The following is a 13,627-nucleotide window of genomic DNA, read 5'->3' as shown; positions in this document are numbered from 1 at the left end:
TAAATTCTCTGCTGACAACCCCCTTGGTATTTTGTAGAGTTAACTATGTGTTTACTTAGAGGCCCCCTTGCTTACTACAATGCTTACTGTGATACTATGACCACTAGGCTGCTCTCCACTGTACCTCTACGCTCTAGAAGAACAAGGCATGTGTTGAGTCTCAAAACCTTATGGGGGCCCCTATAAACACTTCACTTAGTTGCTTGCCCTCACTACACCCATTAGATTGGTCCACATTACACATCCTATCAGGGGTTAGTGAATTTAATTTCTATTGGGAGGACCCCTCCCTGTGGATGCTATCACCACCGCAGCACTCCCACACACAATCTCCAGGACCACAGCCACAGGGTAACTTGCCTACATCACTCTGAAGGGACCCTTTCCCACTGTCACCACTCAGGGCTCCACAATCCTCCCATTTAAGCCCTCAAATAGTCATAATTTTTCTTCTTTTTTCCCCCTCTTCAAACCCTTGTGTCAAGGGCTGACTTTCAACAGATCACAGCAAGCCTAATATCCTTATACAATGAGCAGAAACCAAAGCTCATTTTTTTCGATCACTGTAACTGGGCATGTTACCAGGATCAACATAAATATATTCCTGAGTTAGTGGCCTACCCAGCTTTCACTGACCCTGTCTCCATTTGCCCAACAGATAGCACCCCATGCACCCCTGTGGCCTGCCCAGCAAACCTCTACAGTGCTCAACTGCTCCAATGCAGGAGGACACTTACCATACAGTATGTGGCACCTGGTAGGAGCCCCCACATGCTCTTTATAATCCTCCAAATCTGTCCAGGCAAGAATACCACAAGAAAGAATATGATCCACACCTTGTCCCAAGAAGCACATCCCCACAGCATTGAGCCGTGCAGCACAGCTGCCCAGGGGAAATCACAAATTATGTCAACTTTCCCAATCAAACAGTATCTACTGTGGGTCCAGTGCCCTGGATCCACCACATATTTGTGGTTCTCCATAATGTGCACTTCTATTTCCCTCAACCTCCTTGCTAGCCCCTGAGGAGTCCTATAAGTTCATACCAATGCACTTTAGTCTCCCTGAGACTACCTTCATACAAATCACTAAACAGGGCCCTAAATTCATTTCTTTCTGCTCCTCACATCAAGAGTGTGTGGTATTCATCCCCATTATCTTTGAAGTAGGTCTACTACTATCCTTCAGAGGAACTGGGTTAGGCACCACCACAAGCACACAAGAACAAATGAAGGCAAATAACTAATCTGTCAACCACATTGTCTAAACATATTACCAAAGCCAAGACTAATACAACTACATGATTCTTCAGTGCAGATGGTTTCAAATAACTGTTTAGCTTTACATATTGGCTGTAAAGGGCATCATCTGCTACATGTATATTAATAATTCTGGACAAAATCAGACAAACTTATAAAAGATGGCTTAACAGGTACAAGTATTCCATAATCTCACCCAAGTTTTTAATCAAATACCTACCTTAACCTTATCCATGGGCTTTATTTTCTTGGCTGGTTCTCAAGAAATGGGGTTGATGATTACAGCAGGATTTCAAACTATCATTTACCTACTGATGTTCTTGATTGGCATTTTTGCTTTGCTCAAATGTTTCATATCCTAGGTGACCAAAACCCTGCCAGTAGCTTTTAATATCTCCAACATCCAGACAGTGCCTATGATTTTCCCTAAAGACTAATGCCTAGGCATCACAGGGTCAATTGTGATGAGAAAACAGCTATTTTGAGTTGCTGCCTAGGCATTTTACAGTATGACAACCCTGCTCCCACCTAGAGTATGGACAGTTAGATAAGGACCTGAGTTTAGGATACCCACCACAAAAAAAGTTCCCTCTTTGTTTTTTTCTGGGGCATCTTTTCAAATAATCTCTTAGAGCTGAGCCTGCGAAAAGTTAGTGACCTCTGCCTCAACCACCTTATAAGTAATATATGCTTGCTACCCTGCTCTCTACCTCCTGGACAGAGGACTGCCCTTCCCTCAGCTTAATGCACTCCACCCCTCACACTTCTGGGATCTGTAAGTAATAAATTTTGTGACTTTTTTTTGTGTGAGTATATTCGAAACTGTGTCTTCAATCAAAATGACCACAGGGTTTTCATTTCCCCAAAGTGGGAGCTCAGATGCTGAGAAAGCTATTTACCAACCCTATGTAGGCAGCTTGTGCTCCCTCATTCAAGAGGTTATAAGCTGCATATTCTTAATTTAATATACCAGCTACAAGCCCCACAACACAGCATACTACAAAGGAAAAAAAAAAAAAGCTGTCTGAAGAGACAGAGCAAGTACAAAACCAGACATGGCAGGAATTTAATTGTAATTATTGGGCCAGGAATTTAAAACAGCTATGATTAATATGCTAAGGACCCTAAGACAGCATGCATGAACACAAAGACAATGTAAGCAGAGAGATGAAAATCCTAAGAATGAATGACAAAGAAATGCTAGAGATCAAAAACACTGTAAGAGAAATGAAGAATGCCTTTGATGGGTTCATTAGTAGCCTAGCCATGGCCAAGGCAAGAACCTTGAACTTCAGGATATCTCAATAAAAAACCTCTAAAACTGAAAAGCAAAGAGAACAAAGAATGAACGTCAAAGGACTCTGGGACAACTACAAAAGATATAACATAAGGCAATGGGAATACTAAAAGAGAAGAAAAAAAGAAACAAGAAATATTCAAAACAACAATAACTAAGAATTTCACCCGAATAAATGCCAGACACCAAAATACAGATCCAGGAAGTTCAGAATAAACGCAAAAAAACTACACCTAGGTAAAACGTTGTTAAAGTACAGAATATCAAAGATAAAGAAAAAATCTTGTAAGAACCCAAAAATCAAAAGAAGTACTAAATAAATGTACAGATATTCCATGTTTATGAACTGAAAACCTAATACTGTCAAGATCTTCAGTTCCTTCCAACTTGATCTATAGATTGGCAATGCAATTCAATCATAATCACAGCAAGTTATTTTGTGGATATTGTCAAACTGATACTGAAGTTTATATAGAGAGGCAAAAGACCCAGAATAGTCAACACAATATTAAAGGAAAAGAAAAAAGTTGGAGGACCAATACTATTTGACTTCAAGACTTACTATAAAGCTACAGCAATCAAGACAATGTGATATTGGTGAAAGAATAGAGAAACAGATCACTGTAACATAACAAAGCCCACAAACAGACCCACTAATTATAGCCAATTGATCTTTGAAAAAGGAACAAAGGCAATATAACAGAACAAAGGTAGTCTTTTAAACAAATGGTGCTGGATCATCAACTGAGCATCCACATGCAAAATATGAATCTAGATACAGACCTTAAACCTTTCACAAAAATTAACTGAAAATGGATCACAGACCTACATGCAAATGCAAAACTACAAAACTCCTACATGATAACATAGATGACCTTGGATATAATGAATTTTTAGATACAATATCAAAGGCACAATCCTTGAAAAAAGTAATTGATAAGCTGGACTCATTAAAATTAAAAACTTCTGTTCTGTGAAACGTAATGTCAAGACAGTAAAAAGACAAGCCACAGACTGGGGGAAAATATCTGCAAAAGACACATCTGATAAAGAACTTTTATCTAAAATATACATGTAACTCTTACAACTCAACCATACAAAACAACCCAATTAGAAACTGGGCAATAGATCTGAACAGATATCTCACCAAAGATGATATATGGCTGGAACACAGGCATATATGAAAAGATGCTCTACATTATCTATTATGAAATTATCAAACTGCAAATTAAAATAACAATGAGATATCACTACATACCTACTAGAATGGCCAAAATCCATAACACTGACAATACCAAATGCTGACAAGGATGTGGAGAACAGGAACTCCAATTTGTCGTTGGTAGAAATGCAAAATGGTACAGCCACTTTATGACTGTTTGGCAGTTTCTTACAAAACTCACAGCAGCTTTATTCATAATTGCCAAAACCTGAAAGCAACCAAGGCGTCCTTTAGTAGGTGAATGGATAAATAAACTATGGTACACCTAGACAATGGAATACTATTCGGTGCTACGAAGAAATGAGCTATCAAACCAGGAAAAAGTATGGAAGAACCTTAAATATTATCACTAATCAAGAGAAGTCCATCTGAAAAGGATACATACTATATATGATTCCAATATACAAATAGTACTGTATGTACAGTGTACATTGTTGAAAAGGCAAAAAAAGTAAGGAGACAGTAAAAAAGACGAGTGGAACTGCAACTTGGTACAGCCACTACAGAAAACAGTATGGAGGTTCCTCAAAAAACTAAGAATTGATCTATCATATGATTCAGTAATCCTTCTACTGGGTATTTACCCCAAAGACTTGAAAACCCATATCCGATAAGATATTTGTACACTGATTATCATAGCAGCATTATCCACAGTGGCCAGGACATGGAAGCAACTGAAGTGTCTTACGATAGATGATTGGATAAAGAAGCTGTGGTACATATATGCAATGGAATATTACTCAGCCATGAGAAGAGATGAAATACGGCCATTTGCAACAACATAGATGGACCTCGAGATAATCATGCTAAGCAAAATAAGCCAGAGAGAAAAAGCTGAAAATCACATGACATCACTTATATGTGGGATATAAACCTAAAAGCAACAAATGAACAGGACAAATAGAGACTTATGGACAGGGACTATAGACTAGTGGTTACCAGAAGTGGGGAGGTAGATAGGATAAAGGGGGTCAAATACGTGGTGACAGAAAGAAATCTAACTATGGGAGGTGAACACACAGTGTAAATATATATATGCCTTATTGTTAATGAGTACAGCTGAAACTTATTGGATTTCATTAACCAATGTTACCATAAAAAACATAAATTAAAAAAAAAAAAATCAGTGGGTGCAGTGGGGGTGGCCAGGTGGTAGAACTGAATAGACAGACTACAAAGGAACTTTAAGATGGTGAAAATACTCTGTATGATATTATAATGATGGATATATGTCATTAATATATTGTTCAAACCCACAGAGTATATATATCAGGAATGAATCTTTATGTAAAGGATGGACTTGGGTGATTATGATGTATCAGTGTAGGTTCATCAATTGCAACAAATGTACCACTCTGGTGGGAGATGTTGATAATGGTGGAGAAAATGCATGTGTTGGGCCTTATCTTTCTTTCAATTTTGCTGTGAACGTAAAACAGCTCAAAAAATAGTCTATTGTTCCTAGTGTATAGAATATTAAAATAAACATCTGAATTCCTTCTACAATGATTCAACAACTGTAGAACAGTTTCCCTATCAGCTTTATATCTCTACACAGACATTGGGATATGACCTAATAATTCACCTCCGCATCTCCTAAAAACAGGAATATTAACCTACCAAATAACTACAATGTCAATATCACACCCATAATATTACCTAATAAGTCAGATACTTTTCTTAGAAGTTAAATCTCTGACCAACAAGAATTTTCTACCTTGTTCATGTTCAATCTACTCAAAATTTGTTTACATAGCCCTTGAAAATTCAGCCACTTCATGAAAACATTAAATTTAACAAGGAAAGACGTACACGGTATATTCTCTTATGATTTCAAAATTTCTCATAATTTAGCCCACTCCTTTTCATTTATAACATTCTATTTTTTTTTTTTTGTAACCTTCCTGTTAGCTAGTGGTTGCCTATTGATTCAGAATCTTTCCAAGATTCAACACTAAGTTTTAATGTCCAATTTTATTTTATTTTTTTTTAGTTCACTAATTAATTCTGGGTTTAATAATTTCTTTTGTATTACTTTCTTCATTTGGATTGTTTTATATTTACTCTTAAGTTTATGGTTTTCTTATAAACTTGAGTTATTAGTCCATATACCATGATGATATAAATTATTAACTTCAAATTTTTCCTATCTTCATAAGTTACCAAACAAAAAAGAGAAAGCAAGGAAACAATATCCTGCTGAGGAGTCAGTAAATTTTTAAATACAAATAAGATTTTGTTTTCATAGCCTGAGAGGGGTCAAAATGATCTTAATAGTTTGTGCCAAAAGCAATGTAAGAAGGTGTGTTTAGAAGCCTACAAAATGTAATTTCTTATCCTCTGCACTTTTGTGGACTAGAGGTCAGTAAGATAAATAATCTTAATGATTTGGCACTGCACTTGTACATGAAAATCAATTATTTAACATAGCAAAAAAAATAAAATGACAGAACTAGCTCTGACTATCAGCAATTACTTTGAAAGTAAAGGATTAAACTCTCTAATCAAACAGAAATTGGCAGAATGGGTGGGGGGGCAGGGAGGTTCACCTATACGCTATCTCCAAGGGACTCGCTTTAAGGAAATTCTGACATATGCTATGACATATATAAATCTTGAAGACATTATGCTAAATGAAATAAACCAATCATAAAAAGTCAAATATTATATGATTCCACTTATATGAGGTACTTAATTAAAATCAGACAGAAAGTAGAATGGTGATTGCCAGGGGCTGAGGGTAGGGTAGAATGGAGAGAAATAGTTTAATGGGTAGAATTTCATTTTGGCAAGATGAAAAGAGTTCTGTATGTATGGCGATGATGGTTGTACAATATGAATGTACTTTATAACAGTGAACCATGTACTTTAAAATGGTTAAGATGGTAAATTTTATACTATGTGTATTTTACCACAATTAAAAATTTTTTAAATCCATGCCTTGATTCTTTGAAGCAGCCTGTGCGACCTAAATAATCTTCCTTTTAATACATACAATGTCTTTCTATTTACTTAGTTCTTCTTTCATGACTCAGTAGAATTTTAATATTCTCCAATAAAGATCTTATATATCTTTTGTTAGACTCATCTCTTCATACTTTTAGTTATTGCTGCTATAAGAAATTGTTATCTTATTTAAAGCTATCTGTGATCTCAACTCGTCTCTCTTGTTCTATGTTTTTTATTAATGTATAACAGGTATTCAGTAAAGTACATAAATCTGAACTGAAAGCTTGATAATTTTTATATGTGTGTAAATGCCACCCAAATCCAAATATACAACACCTCTTATGCCTGAGAAGACCTCTTGTTTCTCTGCCCAGTCATATCACCCACCTGTCCCTACCAGAGGTAACCATTACTCTTACTTTATTCAAAATTAGATTAGTTTGCCTGTTTTTGAATTTCATAGAAATGGACTTATTCTGTGTGACTCATTTGCTAAACATGTGAAATCCTTCAGTGTTGTTGAGACAGCAGTAGTTTGTTCTTTTCTATTGCTATGAAGAATTCCACTGTATGAATAAATCGCAATTGATTCATCTACTCTATTCTTGATGGACATTCACATTGTTTTCAGTTTTTGGCTACTACGATTACATTTGACCATGTCTTTTGGTGAATATACACACTGATGTCACTTGAGCACATACCTGGAAGTAGGACTGTAGTGTCTTAAGGCACACATAAGTCTACCTTTATTAGATAATGCTAAATTTAGATTTAAAAAATATTGTACCAATAATCATTCTAAATGTAAATGGACTGAACTCACCAATCAAAAGGTACAGAGCAGGTGAATGGATTAATAAATAAGACCCAAATATATGCTCTCTTCAAGAGACCGATCTCAGCTCCAAAGACAATTATAAGCTCAATGTGAAAGGATACTCCAGGCAAAGGGTATCCAGAAAGAAAGAAGGTATAGCCATACTTATAACAGACAAGATAGACATCAAGCCATTTTATAATGATAAAGGGGACAAGTCATCAAGACATAACATTAACATTAACATATAAACACCCAACACTTAGTAGCATCAAAATATATCAAACAACTACTAAGAGACCTAAAATATGCATCAAAACAATAGTAGACAACTTTAACGCCTCACTTATACCAATGAATAGATCATCCAGACAGAAAGTCAACAAGGAAACATCGGGCTTAAATAACACATTGTATCAGATGGACTTAATATTTACAAAACTTTCCACCCAAAAGCAAAAGAAAACACATTCTTCTCAAGTGCACATGGAAGATTCTCATAAATAGTCCACAGTGAGACATAAAACGAGTCTCAATAAATGTAAGAAGACTGAAATCATATTAAGCATCTTTTCTGTCCACAATGGTATGAAACTAGAAATCAACTAAAAGAAGAAAGCTGGAAAAATCACAAATATGTGGAGATTAAAAAACACACTAATGAACAACTATTGGGTCAATGAAGAAATAAAAATAGAAATCAAAAGATACAGGAATCAAAAGATACATAGAGAGAAATGAAAATATAACACACAAGAAAACACAAAAACCTTTGAGATGCAGCAAAAGTGGTACCACAAGGAAAATTTATAGCAATATAGGCCTACCCTCAAGAAAAATCCCAGTAAACAACCTACCATTACATTATAACTATGTAGAAAAAAAAAAAAAAATGGAAGCCCAAAGTCAGTAGAAGAAAGAAAATAATAAAAATCAGAGCAAAAATAAAAGACACTAAAAAGACAATAGAAAAGATTAATGAAACTAAGACCTATTTCTTTAAAAAGATAAACAAAATTGATAAGCCTTTAGCTGGACTCACCAAGGAAAAACAGAAGACCCAAATAAATAAAATCAGAAATGAAAGAGAAGCTACAATGAATACCCAAGAAATACAAAGGATCTTAAAAGAATACTATGAAAGGCTATACAACACCAAATTGGAAAACTTAAAATGGACAAATTGTTAGACTCATACAATCTTCCTAGATTGAATCATGAAAAAAATGGAGAATGTGAACAGACTGATTACTACTACTAAGGAAAATGAAAGAGTAATCAAAAACCTCCCAAAAAACAGAAGTCTAGGCAGGACCAGATGACGGCACTGGTGATCTAACAAATATTCAAAAATGGTTTAATAGTCATCCTTCTCAAACTCTTCCAAAAAATCAAAGAGGAGGAAATGCTCCCTAACTCATTTCACAAAGCCAACATTCCCATAATATCAGGAAAGGGCAATGAAGAAAAAAAGAAAATTACAGGCCATTATCTCTGATAAACATAGATGTGAAAATCTTCAACAAATCACTACAATGCATTAAAAGGATCATACACTACAATCAAGTGGGATTCACTCCAGGGATGCAAGAATGGTTCAACTTCTGCAAATCAATCAATGTGATACACTATATTAACAAAATAAAGGATAAAAATCATATGATTCTATCAATAGGTACAGAAAAAGCATGTGACAAGATACAACATTTATAAAAAAACAAAAAACAAAAAACAAAAACATTTTAAGGTATAGAAATAGAACAAAAAATCCTAAAATTTATATAGAACCACAAAAGACCCTGAATAGCTGAAGCAACCCTAAGAAAGAACAATAAAGCTGGGTGTATTACACCCCCTTATTTCAAACTATACTACAAAGGTACAGTAATCAAAACAGTATGGTATTGGCAGAAAAACAGATACGGACCAACAAAACAGAATTGAAAACCCAGAAATAAACCCATACATATATGGACTACTAATTTATGAGAAAGGAGCTAAGAATAAACAACAAAGAAAGGAAAGTCTCTTCAATAAAATGTTGGAAAAACTGGACAGCCATATCCAAAGAAAGAAACTAGACCACTATCTTACATTCTACACAAAAATTAACTCGAAATGAATGAAAGACTTAAATATAAGACCTGAAACAATAAAATACATAAAAGAAAACGTAGGCATAAAGCTTCTGGACACTGGTCTTAGTGGAGTTTTTGTAAATTTAATTCCAAAGGCAAGAGAAACAAAAACAGAAATAAACAAATGGGACCATATCAAACCTAAAAGCTTCTACACAGCAATAGAAACCATCAACAAAATGAAAAGGAAACCAAACCGATTAGGAAGATATTTGCAAATGATATTTCCAATAAAGGGTTAAAATCAAAAATATATAAAGAACCCACACAACTCAACAACAAGAAAACAAACAACCTAATTAAAAACTGGGCAGAGGACATAAATAGACATCTTTCCAAGGAAGATATATGAACAAGAAAACATGTTCAACATCACTAATGGTTGGGTAAATGCAAATCAAAACCATAATGAGATATTATCTCACAGCTATTAGAATGGCTATTATCAAAAAGCAAGAAATAACGAGTACTGGAGAGGGTACTGAGAAAAGAGAACCCTCGTGCACTGTTGGTGGGAATATAAATTGGTGTAGCCACTAGGAAAACCAGTAAGATCCCTCAAAGAGTTCAAAATAGAATTACAATATGATCTAACAATTCCTTTTCTGGGTATTTATCCAAAGAATATGAAAACATTAATTTAAAAAGATATATATACTCCTATGTTCAATGCAGCATTATTAACAATGGCCAAGATATGGCCACAACCTAAGTGCCCATCAACAGACAAATGGATAAAGATGTGGTACACGCACACATGAACACACACACACAATGGAATACTACTTAGTCATAAAAAGATGAAACACTGTCATTTGCAACAACACTGATGAATCTTAAGGGCATTATACTAAATGAAATAAGTCAGAAAAAGACAAAAACTGTATGATTTCACTCATGTGGAATATAAAACAAAAAAGAAACAAATGAACAAATAAAACAACAAAAACAAACTCACAGCCACAGACAACAGAGTGGTGATTACCAAGAGAAAGAGCTGGAGGGAGGATGAAATAGATAAAGCGAGTTAATATATGGTGACAGATGGAAACTGGACTTTTGGTGGTGAACACGCTATCATGTATACAGAGATCGAATTATAATGATGTACACCTGAAACTTATATAATGTTAACCAGTGTTACCTCAATTAAAAAATTTAATTAAAAAAATATTGTACCAATTTATCCTCTTATCAGAATTATATGATTATTTCATTTGCTCTACACCTTAACCAATATTTAGTATTACTCTCCTTTTAACTTTAGTGACTTGTTAGTATGAAGCAGAATTTCATTATAGTTTTAATATGCATTACTCTGAAAGGCCATTACATTGAGAATCTTTTCAAATGCTTATTGGCTACTTGGATATCTTCCTTTGTGAAGCAGCCTTTGAAGTCTGGGCGGGGGAGGAGAAGTGATTTGTATGTAGTTGTTTATATATTCTGGATTTAAGTCTTTTGTCAAATATATGTATTACAAATAAATATATCTTCCACTCTATGGCTTGACTTTTTACTCTTCATGGTGCCTTTTGATGACCAAATGTTTTTAACTTTCATGAAGAGCAATATACCAATCCTTTCTTTTACGGTAGTGACTTTTCTATCCTACTTAAGAAATATTTGTCTATCTCAACATCATTAAGAGATTTTCTTCAAGAAGCTTTCTTGTTTCACCTTTCACATTAAGGTCTATGATCCATCTTAAATTAATTTTGAGAATGATATAGGAGACACAATTATCCTAGAAATTATAACACATTATTTATTAATCTAAAGTAAACAATATGCCTACCCTCCTCATGAACAATTAAGGAATTTAGAACAATTTAACTCCATTTACACAGCTTCCAATCTAAAAGATATTGTCCTATAATTTAATTTTATATCATGCTTTATCTCAGACCTGAAAATTCTGTTATGTTTGTTTTATACATTTAGTTTTTGGTTACATTTATCTGCATATTTACAAAACACCTCCTTTGCTCTTTAATCCTTCCTACATCACAAATTTTCCATCTGGGGTCATTTTTCTACAATCTGACTGAGGTACACCACTTAGAATCATGTTAAATGATGAAAAACTGCTTTTGTCTAAAATCATTTTATTTTGCCTCATTTTTTTTTTTTAATTTTTTTATGCTGACATTGGTTAAAGAAATCCAATAAGTTTCAGCTGTACATTTTAACAGTAAGGCATATATGTTTACACTGTGTGCTCATACTTTGCCTCATTCTTGAAAGAGATTTTCACTGGGCATAGAATTCTAGGTAGATACTTTTTTTCAGCATATTGAAAATATCCTACTACATTATGTCTTTTATTGTTGGAAGATATTAATGAAAATTTAAAAATATTCGATATGGTATAATGATAATGGTATTACATACAAAACTTATGGGTTGGGAATGGGACTTGAGACTATGAAAGAAACCTGACCTGTTGAGGCTACTATGATTGCTGAGGCCAAGGGAGAAACATACAGGGGAGTTTAAGCAAATAGGTAAATATATTAAGGATAATGAAAGCCAAGTTTCTCACTATCAAGGAAGTGAGTTACAAATATAGAAAGAGGAAAGGCTAGACTATGCCAATGGTACTGAAATGGAACTCAACGTTCGTACCAGTGTACACTGACAGTTCTAATGGTTTTTTAATATTGATAAATAAGAGAACGGGGGGGGCAGGGAATGTGTGTATAATTATGTATATACAAACTATCTGCTGAGGATGCCTAAATGCAATAGCATCACAAGATCAGTAAGCACACCTAGCATACAGATCTTGGCTTCTACATACCAGCCTCTTCTAAAAGGAATAGGGGCCCTTTGGAGAAATGTCTGATTTCAGGGCTGGTGAAGAGAAAATAAAAGATTTGCTTGGAATATCTTCTTCTAAGTAGGTGCTCCAAGAATAATGGAGATATATCAAAACTACACAGCAGCCAACTTAAAAGGGCTCTCACTGGCAGTGTGGGATAATTTAAGTATCAAAATAAACAACAGTAGCAATAGGTTATACCCTTTGAGTAAAAGAAAAATCCAAGAGTCCATGCTGATATAATATATGGGGAGAATAATGGAAAACTCTTAGAATTCCAAGTAATAAATGTTAAAGAAATGCTAAACAAATTTTTTCAATCTCTATATTGCAGCTTATTAATGATTCAGTTCAAATCATCAACAGACACTAAATTAGGTTAAAGTTTAATAACAAGATATTTACATAGTCTCAAAGTATCTCTCCCTCATACTTGTTATTTATTGATTGATATATAAGACACACTTATAAATTAACTTTAAAGTGGAGAAAACTTACCTTTTTATTAAGATACCATCTTAATTTAGTGGTACAAGCTAACATTGTCAGTATTAAGACAAATGAACATAATGCATCTCCTGATATGATACAACAGGAAAAGTACATCATTACTTCTGTTGTGTTTCTACAGAAAAATCAAACTTGAATCTAATTGTGACAAAACATCAGACAAATTCACTTTGAGGGACATTCTACAAAGTAACTGGGCTGTACTCTTCAAAAATGTCAAAGTGATGAAAGACAAGGAAAAACAAGAAATGTTCTACAGTAAAACCACCTAAAAAGCATGACAATGAAATGAAACATTGAAATAATTAAAACAGGTTTTTTACAGAAATGAATTTTAAATGTTGCATGTGATAAGGAAAAACTCTTCATTGTGCAAGACTTTCTTCTGTATTGCAAGACTTCTAATATCTCTGACACCTATCTACTACCTTCCAGAAGCAACCCTCCATTATGTGATGACTAAAACAACAGACATAAATTTCTAAAATATGCCTTTGGGAGGCATTTACTGTCCCTGATAAGAACTACTGCCCTCCACAATTCAATCTTCTCTCTTTTAGTGTCTCTCTCCAATTATCTTGAACATTACTATCTTTAGTAAGGACAGG

At 34.3% G+C, this 13,627-nt stretch overlaps 1 protein-coding gene across 7 annotated transcripts in view; it reads right to left on the bottom strand.

The window, feature by feature from the left end:
• Positions 1–13,627, bottom strand: part of ALMS1 (ALMS1, centrosome and basal body associated protein) — a 173,964-nt gene that overhangs the window by 83,716 nt on the left and 76,621 nt on the right. The window lies entirely within an intron of this gene.

This window comes from Pteropus alecto, unplaced genomic scaffold (genome assembly GCF_000325575.1).
Source record: "Pteropus alecto unplaced genomic scaffold, ASM32557v1 scaffold100, whole genome shotgun sequence".
NCBI classification, from domain to species: domain Eukaryota; kingdom Metazoa; phylum Chordata; class Mammalia; order Chiroptera; family Pteropodidae; genus Pteropus; species Pteropus alecto.
Note: the sequence above shows the minus strand (reverse complement) of the source record. Positions and strands in the feature narration are given on the sequence as shown.